Raw genomic sequence first — 24,014 nt, 5'->3', positions numbered from 1 at the left:
TGGCTCTGCGCGCCATCTGATATCTATGTGTACTATCGCAGGCCGCCCATTTCAGGAATTCGTTGTACCACCGCCTATGAGTTGAGCCCGATCTTGCTTTCCAGTTTCTGGTTATCTCCCGCTTGGCTACCATCAGACCCATATCAATAAATTTGCTTGAGAGCTTGTTTTTGGGGGTATGTGGGAACCAATGCAGGAGGCATGCCGCTGGGTCAAATTCGACTGATCGTTCCATCACTTCATTCAGGGTCTCTTCCACGTCCTGCCAGTAGTCCCGGAGGCCCGATCAAGACCATAACATATGTGCCAGCTCAGCACCCTCAGCAGTGCAGCGAGGGCACGTCGCGTCAGTCGCGCCAAAATATCTCTTAATTCTCCCGGGGGTCGTACGCCCTGTGTAATATATAATAATGGATAAGTTGGAATCTCGCGTTCCTTGTGCTGTTACGCACCCGCCGCACTAGCTGCGCCCACGTCGTGTCAGGTATGTCCCTGCCCAAATCAGTTTCCCACTTGGTTTTTAGCGTCTCTAGGGGTGGCAAATGTTCACGAAGCATCCTGTTATATAAACAAGTCACCGCCTTGACTGTTCCCTCGGCCATCATGGCGTATTGGCAAGCCATTGCCGTTTCAGGCTCCGCCAATCCCATTCCCCAGTGCTTCTGTATCGCTCTTAGTATTGCTGCGTGAAGGAGGTAACCTCCCCGTGGAAGGTCGAAACGTTCCTGAAGGGCCGGGAACGGGAGGAGCTCCCCGTTTTCAAAAAGGTCCCCTATTACCTGTACTCCCGCCTCCTCCCATTGCTGCAATCGGGACCAGTCGCCTCCATGCAGCAACGCTGTTAGCATGCCCAACTGCATTTCCGGGGCATATAGTTGACGTATCCCCGCTAGACTCTGCGCTCGGTTCCAGCACTGTCGAAAAGTGTTCTGCTCAAGGGTCAAGTCCCGGACCGCAATTTTCTGTGTCAGAGCAATATAGGCCAGTACATGCTGCGGCGTGCCTCCCAGTCTTCCGTCCTCCGGACCCCGATATACTAGCGCCACTTCCTGCGTGAATACCTGCAGTTGGGCAGCGAGATAGTAGAGCTCGTAGTCCGGGACTGCTAGACCCCCCTCCTCTTTCGGACGGGTGAGTGTTGCCAATGCCACCCTACATCTGCCCGCTCCCCACAGGAATGTGGTTAGCTGTGTTCTGAGTTGTCGAAAAAAGGAGCTGGGGATCCAGATCGGAAGCGTTCGGAAATAATATAAGAGCCGCGGCAGCGCCACCGTCTTCAAGAGGGCTATCCTACCCGCAATGGAGAGTGGAAGCGTGGCCCAGAAGGCCATGTTGCCCTTCAGCCCTCGTACACACCTCTCTACATTGCCCTCGAACAAGGCCGTAGCTGAGTGGTAAATATAAACGCCAAGGTAATGGAGACAAGTCGGCTCCCAAGCAAGCAATGGCCGGTGATCAGGCCGAGCGGTATTTTCCTGCATCGGGAAAAGACTCGTCTTGGCCCAGTTAACCTTCAGCCCCGAGAGCCTACCAAACCGTTCGAGTAGCTCCTCCGCGCCGTCAAGCTCTATCGTGTCATTTTCAAGAAACAAGAGGAGGTCATCAGCGTACAGGGAGATAAACTGCTGCTCACCTCTGGCCTGCACACCCGCAAAATACCGCCCCATTCGGGCCTCAGCCTCCAGCGGTTCAATCGCTAGCGCGAACAGCAGGGGGGACAGGGAGCAACCGTGCCGGGTACCTCTCTCCACCGGATACTGGTGGGAAACCGATGTCCCAACCCTCACTCTCGCTAATGCCGCTGCTTAAAGCACCCTCGTCCACCGGATATAGCCCTCCCCTAAGCCGAAGCGCTCCATGACCGTGTATAGATAGTCCCACTCTAGGCTATCGAAAGCTTTCTCGATGTCAACCGAAAGAACTAATGGGGTTCTGCCTTCCTCCTGCGAGTCCTCCATGAGGTGAACAAGCCGCCTAATATTGAGCGTCGTGTTCCGGGCAGGGATAAAGCCGTTCTGATCCTTATGGACCAGGGTGGGCATGTGCTGTAAGAGCCTCCCCGCCAATATAGAGCTCAAGATTTTATAGTCCGCAGTTAGCATGGAAAGCGGTCTATAAGACGCGGGGCTGCTGCTCTCTTTGCCGGGTTTCAAAATCGGTATTACGATCGCTTCTCGCATTGACTGGGGGAGCCGACCTACATCTCCGGCCTCCTTGTAAACGGATTGAAGCCGCGGCGCTAAGATGTCCACATACTTGCTATAAAATTCAATGGGCAATCCATCCATACCCGGCGTCTTATTATGGGCCATTTTCTTAATAGCCCCTCTGATCTCTCCCAAGTCAATGTCTTTCCCCAATTCCTTCGCATGCTCCTCATCTAATCGCGGCAGGGTAAGGCCATCGAGGAAAATTGTTGCCTCGTCTCCCCGGTCGCCCTGGACACTTCGGTACAGGCCCTCGTAATATTTTTGGAAGCCCTCCACTATGGCCGATTGGGTGTAGGATATACGTTAGTAAAATACTGGATCAAGCTCTCCCCCAGGGCCACCCCGAAAAGCGGATCCTCCAGTGTTTCCGGCTGGAGTTTCCAGGTCGGCACTCTGGGCTTTTCAATCACCCAGGCTAAATGAATCAAGAGCAGATTATGATCCGATATTGTCCTTGTTAAGTATTCAGACCAGGTAACGGACGGTAGAACTTCCTGCGAGCACAAAAACGCATCTAGTCTGACGTGGAGATCGTGCAACCCGGAAATGAACAAATAATCCTGATCGGTTGGGTGTTGCGCGCGCCATGCATCAGTCAGCCCCCAGCTCTCCTGCCATGCACGTCTACCCTTGGTGACTCGATGCACCGGGGAGTCCCTCTGGGGCGGGTGTGATCTATCCAGGTCCACATCCGCTATGGAGTTAAAGTCCCCCCCTATAAGGATTGGGTCCACTAGGAAGCGCGCTAGCGTCCCTGAGAGCTCTGCATAGAAATCCAATTGTTCTGTATTCGGGGCGTACACACTACAAAGGACAATGTCCCTGCCTCTCAGTTTGCCCTCCACCGCTACATACCTCCCCTCTGGGTCTATCAGCTGCCGTGTCAGTTGGAAAGGTGTCCCCGCTCTAATCCATATCAGGGCTCCCCTGGCATAAGCAGAGTAAGAAGTGTGAAATATCTGCCCCCTCCATCTCCTCTGCAGTGCCACCCCTTCCTGCTTAGTGATGTGTGTTTCCTGTAGGAGCGCAATGTGTATCCCTCTTCTCAGTAGATAAGCGTGCACCTTATGTCTGCGCTGCATCGTGTGTAGGCCCCGCACGTTCCAGGTTATGCATTTCAATACGTTCGCATCAGCCATTGTCCCATAGATCAGAGTATTGCCTCCCCTCCACTTCCATTCCCCTGTGGATGATGGTGTCCCCCCCAATCCCAACATGAACTCCCAACTGCCCAGCCCCTAAACATCTCGGGGTCGGTGTCTTCAAGAAAACCCAACAGTCCCCAACTGTGTAGCCCCCGCCCCCCAGAACAGGCCCCAATATCGAGATACCAGACCCCATCCAAACTCCCTCACCTGATCAACCCAGGTTACTAGTACACGGCCGCAGCCGTGGTGCCTTATGGGCTAACGGAGCGAGGCTTCGCCTAAAAGGGAGCCACGTGTCCCAACCCCGCACCCCTCCCCCTGTTCCCCATAACAGTGCCTAGCTGTTCTCCCAGCGCTCAGACCCGGTTCAGCTTACCCGCTAGTCGGGGGAGTCCCCTCCAGTGTCCTTCTCATTACTCATCAGATATAAGTCAAATGTTCAGGATCTCTTCCGCTGTCTGCGGCGTCACCAATGGGCCTTTAGCATCATGTATCCCTGATAGGTCCGACTCCGAACCCGAGGCTGAAGCATGCGTCTCTGTGTCCGTGCCCCGTTTAGACTGGGGGTCCTCTCCTCATGCTAGGGTTTCCACCGCCTGCAGCGCCGCCCTGCGCTCAGCCTCGGTTTGCGAGGCAGTCGTTTTTTTTGCGCCATGTCTCCGCTTGCGCAATCTTTGCAACTTTCGCAGGTTCGCCGGTGCACGCTCTCGCTCTTTTTCCCTTTCCTCCCGGACCCTGGCTCCGTCCGTTCCTGCCTTGTATGTTTCCCACCAGTCCCAAGCGTCCGCTGCCGAACTGAAGAACAGCGTTTTATCGTCCACCACTATTCGGAGTCTGGCCGGGAATAGCAAGGAATATGAAATCCCCTCATTTCGCAGCTCCTTTTTAATCATCAGGAAGGAGGTTCGTAGTCTTTGCGTTTCAAACGTGAAATCAGGAAACAGCGTGACTTTATTGTTCGCAATCTGAAATGGGCCAGCGCCCCGGCTCTTTGCAGCAGCAGATCCCTGTCCTTATAATGCAGCAACTTGGCCACAATCGGCCTCTGTGGCAGGCCAGGTTTAGGCGGTCCGGATGGAACACGGTGAGCTCTCTCCAAGGTGAAGAAGGGCGACAGGCCCTCTGGCGCCACTACAGCCTTAAGCCAAGTAACGAGGAAGGCTACCATGTTAGTCCCTTCTTCGTTTTCCGGAACACCTACGATTCGCACATTGCTCCGTCGACTCCTATTTTCCGCGTCCTCAGTGCGCCGTTCCAAGATCTGGATCCTGTCTAGGGCATCCGTGAGTTTGCTCTCCAGGGATTTTTGAGCGGGAGCCAGGTCCTTCAGGGTGATCTCGGTTTCCTTCACCCTGTCTTTCAGCTTGTCGTGGTCTGCTCGGAGTAGGCCAAGCCCCGATGCCGCTTGCGCAATGTCATTGTGCAGCGTTTCCCGCGTAGTCGTTATGGCCTCCAGGATGCGGTCCTGCAGCCGCTGCAGGTCAGTGGGCTCTCCCGTGTCACCCTCTCCTGTCTCTGAGGTCGCCGCACCTTCCTGCTTGCCTCTCGGTTTCCCCATGGTATATAACGTTCCACCACGTGATTCCGCCCAGTGGCCGGTACCTCCGCAGGCTTCTCAGCATTTCACAGACACCTCCAGCGGCCGGCCAAGCTTCGCTGCCTGTTAGTCACAGTCACAGTTGCAAACCTCGCTGCCCAAAGTCAGGATGATCAGGGGTCCCGCGCTTGCTTCTCTTCTCCCTCTGCTGGCAGCGGGTAGGCGCCACTTTCCGCTCCTTATAGGCCCCCCGGCTCAATCTGATCGGCTTTAGTTAGTTGGCTCAGCAGCGATGTCGGGCCTCCTGTTCTGAGGTTATCTAATGCTGCTTCATGTGGCTTATGCCGGCTGGAGCCCCAGCCGACTTGCTTGGTCGCCTCTCCCCCACCGTGTACCCGGCTCTGGTAGCTGCCCAGGTCTCACCAGTTCATCTGCTGTCTGCGCCCATCCCCCCGCTGCCGCTATGTAGGGCCTGGCGTCCCCGCTCACCGTTTGTCTCTGGGGGGGGGGGGGAGGGTTCAGGGCAGACACTTCCCTCCGGGCACTCAATGCTCCGGTCGGATCCCCGTCCTCATGGCAACCACTGGCACCCTCGAGCAGCTTCCTCCGGTCTGCTCAGCCATCCGGGTCTGTGCACTCGTTGGGGACAGGCCGCTCCGCGAAGCTGTAGAAGGGGCTCTCGCAGTCCCGCTGAGCCCTCGGAGGGCACCGCTTGTCAGGCCACCGTCGACGGCGGTTCTCAGCCGCAGCGCCGGTCACTGGTGAGCAGTCGGATCAGCCGGAGCGCAATCATCTTCCACTCGCGGTCGCCATTTTGGCCGCTCCACCTCCTCGGCTCCGGTGATCTCTAGTCGCGGCAGCTGAACTCAGTAAATCAGCGCCGCCGGCGACCGCTCACATGCTCCGCTCTCACCCCTCAAGCTTCTGCTTTCAGACCACTTCGTCTTCGGGTCTTTGTTGGGCTCTATTCAGCTTTATTCAAGATTATCCGGGGGTATTGGCGCGGAGCTCCGGGCTAACGCCGCCATTACCCTTGGCGTGCAAGCCACGCCCCCTCGTTATCATTTGATCATTGTAGATGTTAGATTGTAGATGTTATTGATGGGGCCATCATTGGAGCTATTGATGGATCATTGTAGATGTTATTGATGGGGCCATCATTGGAGTTACTGATGGATCATTGTCGAGGTTATTGGCTGTTTTTTGTAGAGGCCACCGATGAAACCAATCAATCAAGTGACTTGTAAAGTGGGACTACTCACTCATAAGGGTCTCAAAGTGCAAGGGCGGGGGGCTGCAGATCCATCGTAGGCACTGTGGTTCAGTCGAAGAGCCAGGTCTTGAGGTCCTTCCTGAATTGAGGCAGTGACGGTGATTGCCTGAGGTGGAGAGGCAGGGTGGTTCAGGTCTTGAGGTCCTTCCTGAATTGAGGCAGTGACAGTGATTGCCTGAGGTAGAGAGGCAGGTGTTCCAGGTCTTTGCTGTGAGGTAGTAGAAGGATCTTCTTCCGGCCCTGGTCTTGCGGATACATGAGATGGCCATGGCCAGTTGGTGCGGAGCCACTGGTGGGTGCGTGGAATGCGAGGCTGTGGTTTTAGGTTCGCAGGTCCTGCGTTATGTAGGGCTTTGTAGGCATGTGTGAGGAGTTTGAAGTTGATTCTTTTGTTCACTAGGGGCCAGTGGAGGTCTCTCAGGTGGCTGGTGATGTGGCTGCAGCGGGGCTATTAAGGATGACGCTAGCTGAGGCGTTATTGAAAGTTCTGCAGTTTCTTGAGGAGTTTCTGGGTTATATCGGAGTAGAGTGCGTTTCCGTAGTAGAGTGTGCTGCTGATGAGTGCATAAGTGATCATCTTTCTGGACTTGGTGGGGATCCACTTGAAGATCTTTCAGAGCTGGGATCGCATGTGGAAGCAGAATGATGAGATGACGTTAATCTGGCGGTTCATGGTAATTGAGGAGTCCAGGCTGGTGCTGAAGTTTTGTACTTGGTCTGTGGGTGTGGGGGGGATCCAAGATCTGCGGGCCACCAGGAGTTGTCCCAGGCGGAGAGGGTGGAGCTTAGGATGAGGACTTTGGGCTTCTCTGAGTTACGCTATAGGCAGTTGTCCTTCATCCCATCTAGGAAGTTGTTCTTGGTGACTGTGGGTTCCTTGGTGCAGGAGAGGATCAGCTAGATGTCATCGGTGTACGAGACAATGTTGAGTCTGTGGTTCCTGATGATGGCTGCAAGCAGGGCCATGTAGATGTTGGAGAGATGGAGTACAGGGAGGAGCCCTGAGGCACTCCCCAGCTGATCTCTGTATCTTCATAGTGGAACAGTGGTACTCTCTCTGTGTTCGGCCAGTGTGGAAGGAGCGGATCCATTCTAGGGCTTTGTCGCGGATGCCAGCAATGTGGTTCTCTTTGATGAACTCGTAAAGTTGGCCGTTGATGGCCTTCTCTGTGACCTTGGCTGAGAAGGGATGAAGAGAGATGGGTCTGAAGTTCTTGAGGTCCTATGGGTCAACAGAAGCTTTCTTGAGCAAGGGGTTGATCTCTGCGTGTTTGCAGCCTTCAGTGCAGGTGACGGAGTTGATGGAGCAGTTGATGGTGTGGCAGAGTTCGGGGGCGATGGCGGTGCCGTTTCTGTTGAAGACGGGGTGCAGGAAGAGGTCCGAGGGTGAGCCTGAGTGGATGCTCTTCGTGATCTTGAGGGTGTCATCAGCGGTGAGGGCAGTCCAGCTGAGCAGGGTCTGCTGGGGTCTGTGTCATTAGGTGCGGTGGTTGTGAGTGCGGTGAGAGGGTCTTGGGTATCGAGGTTGTTGAAGCTGTCATAGATCTCCTTAATCTCGTGGTGGATGAAGGTGCTGTGGTTGTTGCTGAGGTCTTGAGAGAGTAGGATGTCTGCTGTCTCCATGCAGGGTTTTTTCAAATTATTTTACAACAGCAAAAAGTTCTTTGCTATTGAGTGCGTTGGCGTTGATCCTTTCTTGTAGGGTCACTTTCTTTGTTGTTCTAAAGAGGTGGTGGTGTGCGGTGACAGCGGTTTTTAAGCCAAGCAGTCTTACAGGGTCTTGCTGCTCCTCCATTTCTTCTTGAGTCATCTGCAGGTGCGTTTGGACTCATGAAAGGCGGGAGAGAACCAGCTGGCTGTGTTGGAGTGTCGCTTGCCTGGTATTTTCTTGAGGGCAGCCAATGTGTTGGCGCAGTCGGAGATTTATCGGTGGAGGTTGCGTGCTGATGTATTGGCGTCCATGGAAGTTGGAGGTGGAGTTTTGCTGAGGGAGGTGGTAAGATGTTCTTTGGTGACCTTGTGCCAACTTCTGCGAGGGTAGTAGTGGGCGTGGTAGTGTATGGTGGGTTTGGTGAAGAAGAAGCAGATGCAGCGGTGCTCGGTCCAAAGCATTCCGAGGTGTGGCTAAAGGTAATGTTGTCACTAGCGGAGAACATGGGGTTGAGCGTTTGTCCTGCTGACTGGGTTGGGGAGGTGACATGTTATTTGAGTCTCACGGCAGCTAGGTTCTCCAGCAGGGAAGATGTGTTCTTGTCATTAGGGGTGGGCGGAATTTGCAAAGTTGCTCTACGCAAAATTCTGAGAAACTGCAAAAAATCTCCGCGAACACGCAGAATGTCGCATGCTCGCGGAGATTTCTTGTTGCGCCCGTTATGCAGGGTCTCACTCTCAACAAGACAAACAGATGCCTTCTCACATGTACACACACACATGCATACACACAAATGCACACACACACACACACAGACCTGCACAGATACGTACGCTCTCCCCTGCTTTGTGGTCGCGTGTCACTGTGCCTTGGCTCCGGGGCAACCTCTACGGCCTTCCTAGAGGTCGCAAATATACCCCCTCCAACCATGCCTGGGGGGGTTTCTCCTTCAATCTCGTGCTCAGTCCTATGGCTGCCTTTGATAATACTCCCTCACCGTTAGATCAGGTGAGGCATCCCACACTGCTAGTCCCATGAGTGTTTCGTTTCAAGTGGCACACTCACAGCTCCTTGCCGTCAGAATTGGGCTCCTCCTGTAACTGTCGGTCCCCAGTGTTCTCGGGTCTTGGGCCCGGTCGCGGTGAGTTTCCTTTTGATGCAGCTCCCGCCCCGCTGGGAACACAGGCTCTCATTCCCATGCGCAAGCGGATCGGCTTCCTCTGTGATCGTGCCCTCGGTGCACCGCCCTAACTGTCGACTGTTCCCTGGGAGCCTCCTATCTTCACCGCAGTCCCAGAATCTGGCCGCGTCGCCCGCCAGATTCCTCTGCGTCTGTCCTCTGCCTTACCGGGTGCACGTGGGGCCGCTACCTTCTCAGCTGAGCCGCAGGCGTGTTGTCGTAGTTATGCATTTCTCTAGAGCAGGCTGCTGTGGTTTGGGTATATCAGCGGGCTGTGTCTTTTGTTCTCTGTACAAAGGTGACTGGGACAACATTTCATCCCATATTCCCTTTTCTGTTTTCCTGCCTCTGCTGTTCCTTACGCCCAATGTTACTATCACTGAATTTGAGCCTCAACTTGGGCTCCTACTTTATTTATATTTGTAAGTGCTTCCTGGTGCCCCCGAATTCTGTTCTGCACCGGATCGCGGATGTTTTGACATATCCGCGTTCTGTCAGGAACGCGGAAATGCCGAAATGTTGCTAGTTCTGCGAGCAGAACAGAATTTGCCGCCCACCCCTACTTGTCATTGGGGTTGTACAGGTGAAAGTTGAGGTCGCCGAGGAGGATGTGTGGGGTGCGATGAAGTCGATGAGGAGTCGCTGAAGAGTGGACAGGGTCCCGTGGGTCTGTAGATGAGGGTGCCACAGAGGATGGTGTTCGGGTTGGTCTGGACTGGGAAGTGGAGGCGCTCCATGTTGGTGAAGTGGTCCTCCGAGTTGGTGGTGAGGCGGAGAGTGCTTTTGTGTACTCTGGCGATGCCTCCATCCGGTTTGTTGATGCAGTCCCTGTGAATGAACTTGTAGCCGTCTGGGATGGTGGTGGCGATGTCTGGGGTGGAAGTGGAGTTCATCCACGTTTCTGTGAGGAAGGCAATGTTGGGGTAGACAGAATCAAGAATGCCCCAGATCTCCACAGCGTGTTTGTGGAGGAAGCTTGTGTGTTGAGCAGGATGCCGCGGAGGCGGTCAGGTCCGGTATTTGTCAGTCGTGCGGTGGGTGGAGCTGGTGTGCAGTGGCAGGCGAAGGTGCAGCTGCAGTTTCGGCAGGAAAAAGGGACGTGAGTGTCATTCGGTGATGCCCAGCGGCAGGCCGTGTGGGGTCCGCTGCTGAGGGCGTTGGAGCTGTTGATGTTGTAGCTGTGGATGGTCTGGGGACCAGGGTCCGTGGTACTGGGCGCGGCTGCACAGTGGTAAGCATGGGCGAATTTTGCGGATCTCGCGTTCGCGAATTTTGCGGATTTGCGAACTCGCAATCCGCAAAATCCGCGAATTCTTGCGAATTTGCGGATTTTTTTTTTTTTTGTGTTCGCAAGGATTTCTGCCAGTTCGCGAGGGTTTTGTACCAGTTCGCAATTGCGAACTTACATTTCGTCGCGCAACGGTCGCGAATTATGTTGTTTCTACGTCTGGTTCATCATCACAGGTTCCCAGCACCCTCTGTTTCACCACTGCAACCCTCTGTTACATCAATGCCACCCTCTGGTTCATCATTACTGTAGATTATGGGGGGGAAAAGCAAGCACACCATCCCTGCTTCAACTCAGATGAATTAATTTGGGGTTAGTTTATTAATGTGTCACTGTTTTAAAATTCCAGTCTGGCACCTGCTTCCTTATCTGTAATTTTGCTTTCTGTTGCAGTGCATTTTTTTTCCCCAGGACCTTCTTTGTGGCCTACTTGTAGCTATTGTATGAGCCTGCTGTGAGGGTCAGAGCAGGGTCATACAATTGTTGCAACTAGCAACTGAATTCTGGAGGGGCCCCAGTCAGGAAGCACTACCGGGAATTGTTACTAATGATGAGTTTGAACTCTTGCCCCTGCCGAGTGCTTTCACTTTTGAAAAACTCGTTTTTCTGCAATTTCGCGGGGTTCGCGGGGTGCGAACACGCGCAAGATCGGATTCGGAAGCCGCAAATTCGTGCGAATATGCAATTTGTTTTTTTTGCGGCGTGTTAGTTGGCAAGGTTTTGTGCGTTTTTGCGAGCCGCTCGTAGCGCAAGACGCGAAGTTACCCTCGCGGTCGTTCAAGGGCGCAGCCATCTTGTTTGCCTGACGTATTTCCGTTTCCGGGCGCGAAGTGTAATCTCGCAAAGTCCGCGGCTTGCCAGTACAGTCTCGCGCGTGTTCGCAAGGAAAATCTCGCGCGAACTTACCCGCGCGGTCGTGAACGGGCGCGGCCATCTTGTTTCTCATTCATTGCTATGGTTCTGGGCATGGTCTTTGTATCCTCTGTCAATCTCTGCCATCCTTTGCTTGTTTGAAGTTTTTTTTTATCTATTTTACTTATTATCTATCCCTCTATTTTTCTAGCCCTATATTTTTGTGTTTACTGCTACTTTTGGTTAATTTTAAACTACTTTTGTAAACTCTTTTCTTTTCTTCTCTTCCCTATTCTATTTTCTTTATTCCTTTCCGCCCAGACCATGGTGAAGGGAGCCGGGAAGCATCCCGAGAAGGGGAAGGGTCCCGCACCCCGTGTCCGGCTCCCGTGCGGGCGTTTGAGGGGGGAGCTAGTGATGCCACGGGAGATCTTTACCCCGGAGGAGGTGGCCCAACTCATTTTTTATGTTCAGCGCCGCCTCCCCAGGACCATCATGGGAGGCGGCAAGATCAGTGCCGGGTACGGGGCCCGGGAGCGCCGGAAGCGGTGGGAGAAGGTGTGCCAGGCCATTTACCACCACTCTCGGGTCTGGCGCACCTACAACCAGGCCACCCACCGCTGGACGGATGTCCTGACCCGTGAGCGAGATCTGCTCGACCTCCTTGGCCTTGAGATCCCCGGGCTTGGTGAGTAGTAGTAGCTATGTCTTTACTACTATGTTTTCTCCTGCTGTGTTATTATATTGCAAATTTTTGTTTTTTACCAAGAGCAATAATGCTGCTCATTACATTGTAGGTACATTTTATTTCAAAATCTTCTGTGCATTTCAGGTACACTGCTCTCCTTCTCAGTAGTGTTGCTACTATGCTTATTTGTTTTAGATTTTGTGTTCATTTCATTGGCCTGTGAAATTATGTATGAGTGTAGTTGAAAGAACTGCGCAATGCTACACACTAAGGTTCAGATTTTTAATTACCGGCGCATCCCTGCAAAGTTGCAGGGATGCGCCAGTAATTGTGCGTCACGCCACCATCACCCATGGTGCGCCGTATTACAATGCGGCGCGCCATGGGCCCAAAACGTCACCAAAGCGTTACGCATCTGTGCCGTAAAGGTGGCGCATTGCTGGAGTTGCGTCGCAACGATGGTGCAGCTCCATCAATTCTCTGGGGTGCCCTATCTCCCCAATGCTGCGTCAAGCCGTACGTCTGCTTCAAGCAGGCGCAGGGTTTGAGTCACGCATCATTGTCCTCAAAGTGACTGATTGAAATCTTGTAGATTTCCCTCAGCCACTTTTAGGATGCGTTCCTGCGCAGGAACGCCCTCCCTTGCGCCGGAACACCCCTATTGGCGCAGGGCTTTACAACGTGATGCATCTCCCAGATGCGTCACATTGTTAATATACGCCGCACCATTGCGCCTCTTTTGTGCTGTCGCTGCGTCACAAAAGTCACGCAACAATGGAGCAAAAGAGCCGCAAGGGCCTTATAAATCAGCCCCTACAGACTCAAGTCCAGTCCTTCCTTTGTACACATGGCGATAAGAAGAAATAGTGGTGGTGGATTAATAGTTTGAGTATTTTAATGACTGGTGAATGTAGTAGGAAACTTTAGTGTTGTCGCTGATCTTCAATCACGATGGACTTTGGCTGTCACTTTGCGTGCTGCGGACTGCTGCCTGCCAATCCTAGGCAAACCTTTTTAGTACTTTGTTTAGTGAGTTACATAGGGTAGTTTCCAATTCGACGGTCCGCAAATCAAGCAATACTAAAGTAATGACGTAGTCGACCACATGAGATTGGTCAATAATATATCCCGTGGAGTCGTTCCCTATTTGCTATTTCGCAAAAATATTTTGTTACTTTGTTAGTTCTTTTTTAAATGTTTGATTTGGTTGAGAAATAAATATCATCCATGTTTTCTGTTTTTCTTTCTTTCATGTTGTACATCAGCTTCCCCCAGGGGCAAGAGGAGGACACAGGAGGAGGAGGAGGAGGGTGCTGTTGTCGATGCAGGCCAGGACCGGGCAGTCGAGGGCTCCTTTGCTGGCCCCAGTAAGTTTTAATTTTAATATAGAGTACTTATTTTTTCCTAGCGTTCCTCATTCGATTTTTTCTAAATCGTCTTTGATCTTCTTGTAGACAGGATCTAAATTCTTATCCCTATGACTCCGTGTGGTATTACTAGATTATTCTTATTAGTCTGTCTGTGTAGCTAACTAAGATTGCACATTTGGCATTTCCATTGGACTCCCATTCTAGTCAGCAATAGCTCTATGCACTGAGTGTAGTCCTCTGGGATTGTCCATAATGTCTTTTCAAGTATTCTAAATGTTTATGCTTTGACCATTGCCAACAATAAAAAGGTGAATGACCACCACCAAGAAATAATAAGATACTACTTTACTTTTGGTTTGGATAGGACAATCCATTCTACTACTATTGCAGGGACAAATCTGCACAAACAGAACTATGGACACTAAATAATGCATCGCTTAGCTTATCAATTATAATAGGTGCTGTAACTGTTAGACTTTCCACATACCTCAGTGATAACAGACTTTGTAGTTGAACCCCCAATCTCCTTACTGACTAGATAGTGTGGCAGAGTCATTTAGCTCCCAAAGTCACCGATGGCAGAGGCACGGACTCATGCTTGCAAAAATTCGAAAACCTTTAGCTCATCCACTCTAGTCTGGAGGACCAAAAACCACAGAGTCTATTTAAGTTTAAAAGCTTTATTAAAAGTAAACACATTTATTAAATTCAAGTTTGTCATAAAAGTGAACGTGTAACTGAAAATGGAAAAGTGCTTAGTGCTGACGATTAATTGGACACATTTCTTGTGGTCGAGCCGAGCTCTCACCTGGTTTGAACTTGATCCTGCTCGTGTTCTTAGAAGTCAAGGTTCTGTCTGTTAGGAGAAAAAGTGGTGCGTGTTAAAAAGTAAAAAGCAAACATTCATCAGTTGTGCCAAAAAGTGCAGCAAGACAACAGCCTTCCCTGGAAAAAGGGACATTTTTACTCTAGAGTACACAGTCAAAAATTATTAAATTGTACACTTTTTTTCACATTTCTTTCTTCCTCCTAGACCAAATATTATATAGTAGTGAGTGGTGTATTCTAACATTATTAAATGTACTTTGTAGGTGGAACATCTGGAGACGGGGCCAGCGCGGAGGTGGTGGCATTGGACGAGGAGGACAACTCTGGGGAGGAGGCGGTGCAAGTGCCGGAAAAGGACATGCCTGTGAGGGTTCACACGGTGGTGGCGGGCAGAGGTAAGCTATACATTCCTTAGTCATTGAGATTGAAGACTGCAGAGTGTGCTTTCTGCACGGGTGTATTATAAAAAAAGCAGGTAGTAGCCTCCTCTAAATGTACTTCGACTTAGCTGTGAAGTTTTTGGCGAGAAGAATCCCAATCAGATCTGAGGTGAACTTGATGGATGGGATGAACGAAAAGCGAAAGAAGGGTGTAAGTAAGTGTGGAAGCACGAGAAATGTAATGATGACTGGCAAAGAAGAATGATATGTGTTTGCTTGGTCCCCGAGGTGGCTGGGAAGGTAAGAAAATGGTATGGTGCATGGCTGGGTGAATGATGAAGCAAGGATGGGTGGAAGGAGAACAGCCTGGGTGGGTGAGACAGAAACTGTATGTGTGCAATATACTTTGAATGGATGGATGCCTGGATCATTCATGGTACTATCTGACTCTTAGATAGCATATGTGAATCTAGAGAGAGTAGACGGTCACTGGATGAACTAAGTGTTACTTTGAAGAGCATGTAACACCGCACCCGCACGTCCGTTCCAGTGTAGGAAAGGCAAGGAAAAGAAGTTGTAACGTTGTCCAAAGACTACCATGAATAGTAGCAGTAGTTTGTATTGCAACTGCAAGCACAGCATATATCCAGTTATTACGGTGGGCACTCCCTACCTCCCTTAATAACTTTAGTTTAGTAGTAGTACGTCATTCATGTGTGGGGGTATCACTGTTCACTCAATAATAAGCAAAGCACCTAAAGTCATCCCATATGTCATCAAATACATCCCATGTGAAGTGATAGATAATCAGATAATTTAGCTTCTTCATTTTCCTTTTCTAATACTCATTTGCACTGTAGGGTGAAAGCTAAATTAATTAAGCAGTAGCCCTTTTAACAGAGTATTCCCAGTGCCACCCGTAATAGAAAAGTAAGAGCTTCACCACCTGCATGTACTGGACCGGTACAGTAACGCAAGTCTGTCTCACTCACCATGGTGTGCGTCTGTTTTTCTCGGGTGCAAGTTCACTGCGCTGGCATTATGCCGGCTTGCATAAGATAACGTACCAATTTTCCTAAACAAGAGAGAAGAAGAAGAATAAGAGTGGTGTACTGTCATAGTCGACTGTAATAGAAGTCCATAGTGCTCGTAGAATTTGTTCCTTAAACTCCCACTAATGTTAGAGCAAGGATGAAGAAGTCGGAGGTTACATAGATACTGTCCTCAATAGTTATGCACTGTGCTTTCAATTTGCTACTTGTACTGTGACAACTTTCTGCTCAATCATTTTGTGTTAATCTTAAGGAGCATTGGTTACAGACTATGTCTTTCTTTTTTCATGTAGTTGCTCCTTCCAAATCCAAGACACCATCAAGGAGGAAGGAGCTGGCTCGAATGGCCCGGCAACGGAGGCTGGATGCCACTGTTGCTGAATATCGGCGGCTGGTGGCCCTGGAGGAGGAGGAGACGCAGTCTGGAACAACAACAACGTCCACTGGGACAGCTGCCTCCTCCTCCGTGCGGGCTGCCAGCCAGCGCAGTGCTCCAGCGGTACGGAGCCGGGCTACCAAAGCCAAACGCCACCGCCCAGCAGCAAAGAAAGCAGCTGCCCCTCACAGGATTTGCAAGGCACACCGGCGCCGCTTATCCCTCAGACTGTCCTACCTGGAGCAGGAGGTCCATAATTATAAGAACGTGGTGGAGGGCCTCCGCTTCGAACTTGCCACCCTCCGCAAGGAGCATGATGCCCTGGCTGCTAATTCCAACAGCACCCTGCCATAGTGTCCCTTGCCCCTTTTTTAGAGACTTTTGGGGGGTGGGAATTGGGAGTTGTGATTTTTGGGGACTTTTGAAGGACAATCGTTGGGGTTAGGGAGGGTCTTGCGGGAGATTCTTTTGTTAGGGCTATAAAAATATACTTTTTGAAACTTTATCTGACCATACCTGTTTTTTACTGCTTTTGAGTCTGGTGGGTGGGGGTTTAACATAACAGTAAGTTTGTTTTCCTGAATAGTCCTAGGACTTTAGTAGTACTACCGTCAATCAAATCTCTCGTCTCTCCTAATACTCCATTATACTACCTCCAACCAAACGCCTATCTTACCTGTAATTTCTGTTTGCAAGTAGGGCTAGGCCCAGGGCTGGCTCCACGGGAAACAGCAAATAAGGTTGGCAATCCTGGGCGGATAAAATTTCCTCATAGCGGTGGTACTAGTGGTGTGACACAGTGGCAGTTGCTTGCCTATGAAAAAAAGAAAATGAAATCTGGTTTGTCCTCCTGAGCAATACAAAGGTACAATACAGAATATAGCAGGTGACAGAAGTACACTAGAACAGTGCCACGTTGTAGCCTAACAAATGTTAAAGTATAACTAATTTGGTTGAAGTTCTTTGACATTAGCCATGGGTCTTTGTCAAGCAGAGTAAGAATATATCCTCGGATTTCTTCACCAGCTGTTGCTATCACCTTATCCTCCCCAGCAAGTGTATGGATTTATTGCTGTAATTTAGTCACACATCAATCAAAACCACACAGCCCGGGGGAAGAGGGTTAGGGTTTGAAAAATGGATGGGTACGGGGGTTTTTGGGAAAGGTTTTGGGAGACAAGAAAAAGTAGCACAGCATGGACGAACAATTGTGAACATAAACAAATCTTTGGGTACAAACCTATCCATCAATCTTTGAAAGTGCATACACTACTGTAACTGCATGCATGTCAGTTAAAAGTAAGTAGTACTTTCGACAACTGTGGAAGAAAGAATGCGACAGTACAGGGCGTGGGTGGAAATATTGATAACTATATTCAACATAAGGTCTCTGTAGCCAGATACCTGAGAGCCTTGCTGGTCACTATAAATCCATTCACAACAACACTCAATGGGGTTGGTCTGGAAGGTGTCAGGTTTACTCCCCGTGATCCAGTCGATGCAAATATGGTTCCACCTCCAAATGTCACCAACACCCAGAAGTGTAAACACAGGGTGTTCGAGGCATTAGGCGGGGGAGAAAAATAACAAACTAAAATAAAAAATGTGGGATGGGTAAAGGTAGGGTCAGCAGGGAAAGGATACCTGTAACAGAAGACAAGACAGGCATCAGTGAAGTGCTGTCCTAACATACAAGGGTACTCTCATATAGTCTCACTAAATAGTCTGCAAGTCTCCCGCCTACTCATGGGAAATGTAGTTTCATAGTACGGTAGGCGCTTAGGGGCTGCGTAACCTGACAGAAGGTATAGTAGATAGAAAAGGAGAAATTGCTTTTTTTCTAGGTGTCCCCTCACTCACCAGGGTTGCCCCTTGGTGACATGCTTCATCATTGGGGCCATCCCAGTCCTCTACGGCCTGGGGCGTGCTGCGACTTGCGAATTACGTAGGAGCACTTACAAATGACTATGTGTGGTGCAGATGTGATAGTGGAGTGGACTAAGTGATGTGTTAAGGGATCAATGTAGAAGCAGAGAGAGAGCCAAGAAATGCAGTCACAGTCAGAGAAAAAGGCAAGGGATACTGTATCTATGTGGTTGTAGTGGTCCTGTTGGAAGTGGTAAGTAAGTTGCCCGCAGAAAAAAAATCCTCCTATTAGCGGCACTCCTCCATTGCAGCCGACGCTTCGTCCATCGATGTTGGTCACCAGAAGACACCCTGTCCACTGCCTGCCTGATGCTGAATTGTGGCTCGCTACTGTGAAGCCTGACTCCATCCTTTTTTCCCCATTGCAGAGACTGAAACCCGGCCTGTAATTATTCAACGAAAAACAGGAAGTGATATAATATTACAACACCACTGATAAATAAATATAAGGTATGTAGGCTGTGGAGTGCAAAAAGTCACAATTTGTTTTTCCTAGTAGACAGTACAATGTTTTCGAAAGTGCGTACTCTGAGTCACCTTTTGAAGGATAAATAAGTATGGGCAAATTAATGTATCGGATCTTGCCCCTCAAGCTAGGTGTACTTGAAACTGTGTTTTAGAACAAAATTAGATCTTCCTAGCAGTGCTCCCACCCAGACCCTTACTAAAGCCAGTCGCAAAAATGTAGAAGACCCCCAATCAAATCTCAAAAAACGAGGCCTAGCAGAAAACTGGTGACAAAACTTACTTTGAAAGTAAAAGTAGGCCGAAGTACCCTAATTACCCATTACCCACCGTGGATTGCATTCAAACCACTTGCAAGCAACCAAGCAAAAGTAGCCATAGCCAGCATCGCTCCAAGACTCGAAATCCCCCCCACTCAAACACATGCAATAGAAATACTGCTAACCCTAACGAACCCTAAGTTAAGAATAGTGGCAAAGGCTTTCTTTAACTATGCCAAATCCCCCCTTTCCCACCATGGATTTTCTTTAAATGACTTGCAACCAAAATTACACATTCTCACGAGTGCTCTAAGACCCCAGAACTCAGTTTGAAAAATCTAGAACACCCCGAAACACATGCAATCCTGCTGCTAGGGCTAACCCTAACGAACCCTAAGTTACAAAAAGTGCCAAAACTAAAGGCTTTTCCGCGCGGATTTTGTCCCAACCACTTCTACCCGGTATTAGACCTTCCCAGGAATGCCCCAAGACCCGGCAACCCACCCGCCAAGAAGCGTAACACCCCCAAACAGGCCAAAAGCAAAATCTCATACTTGCAATATTTCTGGGCCTTCGGTCCAAACGCGCTGCGTAGCTAGGCCATAAGTCGGGGTTGGCACGACGGATTTCCTGAAAAGCAAATGCAATCAAGATTAGAGTGTCCCAGCAGTGCTCCCAGACCACGAAACTCACCCGCAAACAGACGGAACCCCCCCTAAGAGCACCTCAAAGGCAAGCAAGTCATCAAAAACACAAAAAAAATTCCGCCTGGGATTTGGTCCAAAACACTTTTATCCGGTATTAGAGCTTCCCAGCAATGGCCCCAGAGCCGTCAACCCAGGAGAAAACGAGTAGAAGACCCCCAAACAGCCAAAGAGCAAAAGTACAAAAATGGGGACTTAGTCACTTTTTCACAAATTTCCCAAATCACTCTGCGCGCGCTCTGCAGCTAGGCCCTAAGTCCCCTCTGCCACCATGGATTTGCTTCAAACCTCTTGCAAAGTAAAGTATATATAGCCAGCAGTGCTCCCAGACCACGAAACTCACCCACAAACACCAGGAAGCCCCCCAAACAGGCCCCCGAAAACGCTACATAGAGCAAAATGTCAGAAATAGCCAAAAAAAAAATCGGCCTGGATTTTGTCCCAACCACTTCTACCCGGTATTAGACCTTCCCAGGAATGCCCCAAGACCCGGCAACCCACCCGCCAAGAAGCGTAACACCCCGAAACAGGCCAAAAGCAAAATCTCATACTTGCAATATTTCTGGGCCTTCGGTCCAAACGCGCTGCGTAGCTAGGCCATAAGTCGGGGTTGGCACGACGGATTTCCTGAAAAGCAAATGCAATCAAGATTAGAGTGTCCCAGCAGTGCTCCCAGACCACGAAACTCACCCACAAACACCAGGAAGCCCCCCAAACAGGCCCCCGAAAACGCTACATAGAGCAAAATGTCAGAAATAGCCCCAAAAAAAAAATCGGCCTGGATTTTGTCCCAACCACTTCTACCCGGTATTAGACCTTCCCAGGAATGCCCCAAGACCCGGCAACCCACCCGCCAAGAAGCGTAACACCCCCAAACAGGCCAAAAGCAAAATCTCATACTTGCAATATTTCTGGGCCTTCGGTCCAAACGCGCTGCGTAGCTAGGCCATAAGTCGGGGTTGGCACGACGGATTTCCTGAAAAGCAAATGCAATCAAGATTAGAGTGTCCCAGCAGTGCTCCCAGACCACGAAACTCACCCACAAACACCAGGAAGCCCCCCAAACAGGCCCCCGAAAACGCTACATAGAGCAAAATGTCAGAAATAGCCCAAAAAAAAAAATCGGCCTGGATTTTGTCCCAACCACTTCTACCCGGTATTAGACCTTCCCAGGAATGCCCCAAGACCCGGCAACCCACCCGCCAAGAAGCGTAACACCCCCAAACAGGCCAAAAGCAAAATCTCATACTTGCAATATTTCTGGGCCTTCGGTCCAAACGCGCTGCGTAGCTAGGCCATAAGTCGGGGTTGGCACGACGGATTTCCTGAAAAGCAAATGCAATCAAGATTAGAGTGTCCCAGCAGTGCTCCCAGACCACGAAACTCACCCGCAAACAGACGGAACCCCCCCTAAGAGCACCTCAAAGGCAAGCAAGTCATCAAAAACACACAAAAAATTCCGCCTGGGATTTGGTCCAAAACACTTTTATCCGGTATTAGAGCTTCCCAGCAATGGCCCCAGAGCCGTCAACCCAGGAGAAAACGAGTAGAAGACCCCCAAACAGCCAAAGAGCAAAAGTACAAAAATGGGGACTTAGTCACTTTTTCACAAATTTCCCAAATCACTCTGCGCGCGCTCTACAGCTAGGCCCTAAGTCCCCTCTGCCACCATGGATTTGCTTCAAACCTCTTGCAAAGTAAAGTATATATAGCCAGCAGTGCTCCCAGACCACGAAACTCACCCACAAACACCAGGAAGACCCCCAAACAGGCCCCCGAAAACGCTACATAGAGCAAAATGTCAGAAATAGCCAAAAAAAAAATCGGCCTGGATTTTGTCCCAACCACTTCTACCCGGTATTAGACCTTCCCAGGAATGCCCCAAGACCCGGCAACCCACCCGCCAAGAAGCGTAACACCCCCAAACAGGCCAAAAGCAAAATCTCATACTTGCAATATTTCTGGGCCTTCGGTCCAAACGCGCTGCGTAGCTAGGCCATAAGTCGGGGTTGGCACGACGGATTTCCTGAAAAGCAAATGCAATCAAGATTAGAGTGTCCCAGCAGTGCTCCCAGACCACGAAACTCACCCACAAACACCAGGAAGCCCCCCAAACAGGCCCCCGAAAACGCTACATAGAGCAAAATGTCAGAAATAGCCCAAAAAAAAAAATCGGCCTGGATTTTGTCCCAACCACTTCTACCCGGTATTAGACCTTCCCAGGAATGCCCCAAGACCCGGCAACCCACCCGCCAAGAAGCATAACACCCCCAAACAGGCCAAAAGCAAAATCTCATACTTGCAATATTTCTGGGCCTTCGGTCCAAACGCGCTGCGTAGCTAGGCCATAAGTCGGGGTTGGCACGACGGATTTCCTGAAAAGCAAATGCAATCAAGATTAGAGTGTCCCAGCAGTGCTCCCAGACCACGAAACTCACCCGCAAACACCAGGAATCCCCCCAAACAGGCCCCCGAAAACGCTACATAGAGCAAAATGTCAGAAATAGCCCAAAAAAAAAATCGGCCTGGATTTTGTCCCAACCACTTCTACCCGGTATTAGACCTTCCCAGGAATGCCCCAAGACCCGGCAACCCACCCGCCAAGAAGCGTAACACCCCCAAACAGGCCAAAAGCAAAATCTCATACTTGCAATATTTCTGGGCCTTCGGTCCAAACGCGCTGCGTAGCTAGGCCATAAGTCGGGGTTGGCACGACGGATTTCCTGAAAAGCAAATGCAATCAAGATTAGAGTGTCCCAGCAGTGCTCCCAGACCACGAAACTCACCCGCAAACAGACGGAACCCCCCCTAAGAGCACCTCAAAGGCAAGCAAGTCATCAAAAACACACAAAAAATTCCGCCTGGGATTTGGTCCAAAACACTTTTATCCGGTATTAGAGCTTCCCAGCAATGGCCCCAGAGCCGTCAACCCAGGAGAAAACGAGTAGAAGACCCCCAAACAGCCAAAGAGCAAAAGTACAAAAATGGGGACTTAGTCACTTTTTCACAAATTTCCCAAATCACTCTGCGCGCGCTCTGCAGCTAGGCCCTAAGTCCCCTCTGCCACCATGGATTTGCTTCAAACCTCTTGCAAAGTAAAGTATATATAGCCAGCAGTGCTCCCAGACCACGAAACTCACCCACAAACACCAGGAAGCCCCCCAAACAGGCCCCCGAAAACGCTACATAGAGCAAAATGTCAGAAATAGCCAAAAAAAAAATCGGCCTGGATTTTGTCCCAACCACTTCTACCCGGTATTAGACCTTCCCAGGAATGCCCCAAGACCCGGCAACCCACCCGCCAAGAAGCGTAACACCCCCAAACAGGCCAAAAGCAAAATCTCATACTTGCAATATTTCTGGGCCTTCGGTCCAAACGCGCTGCGTAGCTTGGCCATAAGTCGGGGTTGGCACGACGGATTTCCTGAAAAGCAAATGCAATCAAGATTAGAGTGTCCCAGCAGTGCTCCCAGACCACGAAACTCACCCACAAACACCAGGAAGCCCCCCAAACAGGCCCCCGAAAACGCTACATAGAGCAAAATGTCAGAAATAGCCCAAAAAAAAAAATCGGCCTGGATTTTGTCCCAACCACTTCTACCCGGTATTAGACCTTCCCAGGAATGCCCCAAGACCCGGCAACCCACCCGCCAAGAAGCATAACACCCCCAAACAGGCCAAAAGCAAAATCTCATACTTGCAATATTTCTGGGCCTTCGGTCCAAACGCGCTGCGTAGCTAGGCCATAAGTCGGGGTTGGCACGACGGATTTCCTGAAAAGCAAATGCAATCAAGATTAGAGTGTCCCAGCAGTGCTCCCAGACCACGAAACTCACCCACAAACACCAGGAAGCCCCCCAAACAGGCCCCCGAAAACGCTACATAGAGCAAAATGTCAGAAATAGCCAAAAAAAAAAATCGGCCTGGATTTTGTCCCAACCACTTCTACCCGGTATTAGACCTTCCCAGGAATGCCCCAAGACCCGGCAACCCACCCGCCAAGAAGCGTAACACCCCCAAACAGGCCAAAAGCAAAATCTCATACTTGCAATATTTCTGGGCCTTCGGTCCAAACGCGCTGCGTAGCTAGGCCATAAGTCGGGGTTGGCACGACGGATTTCCTGAAAAGCAAATGCAATCAAGATTAGAGTGTCCCAGCAGTGCTCCCAGACCACGAAACTCACCCACAAACACCAGGAAGCCCCCCAAACAGGCCCCCGAAAACGCTACATAGAGCAAAATGTCAGAAATAGCCCAAAAAAAAAAATCGGCCTGGATTTTGTCCCAACCACTTCTACCCGGTATTAGACCTTCCCAGGAATGCCCCAAGACCCGGCAACCCACCCGCCAAGAAGCATAACACCCCCAAACAGGCCAAAAGCAAAATCTCATACTTGCAATATTTCTGGGCCTTCGGTCCAAACGCGCTGCGTAGCTAGGCCATAAGTCGGGGTTGGCACGACGGATTTCCTGAAAAGCAAATGCAATCAAGATTAGAGTGTCCCAGCAATGCTCTCAGACCACGAAACTCACCCACAAACAGATGGAACCCCCCCTAAGAGCACCTCAAAGGCAAGCAAGTCATCAAAAACACAAAAAATTTTCCGCCTCGGATTTGGTCCAAACCACTTTTAGTGCTTCCCAGCAATGGCCCCAGACCCGTCAACTCACCTGCAAAGAGGTAGAACAACACCCCCACAAGTGCTGAGTCTTTCTTCATTGGGCGTAAACCAGCCCTCTGCTTTGATGGAAATAGGAGTCTGGAGGAGGAGGATAGAGGAGCATGTTCTTCTGAACTTGTGAACCTGAGGAATGCAGACTGCGGC

At 50.4% G+C, this 24,014-nt stretch overlaps 1 protein-coding gene across 1 annotated transcript in view; it reads left to right on the top strand.

The window, feature by feature from the left end:
• LAMC3 (laminin subunit gamma 3) overlaps positions 1 to 24,014 on the top strand; it is a 713,512-nt gene that overhangs the window by 653,379 nt on the left and 36,119 nt on the right. The gene's annotated exons all lie outside the window — the stretch shown is intronic.

The sequence above is a fragment of the Lissotriton vulgaris genome, chromosome 5, assembly GCF_964263255.1.
Source record: "Lissotriton vulgaris chromosome 5, aLisVul1.2, whole genome shotgun sequence".
Taxonomy (NCBI): domain Eukaryota; kingdom Metazoa; phylum Chordata; class Amphibia; order Caudata; family Salamandridae; genus Lissotriton; species Lissotriton vulgaris.
The sequence above is the reverse complement of the archived record's forward strand: the minus strand, read 5'-3'. Positions and strand labels throughout refer to the sequence as shown.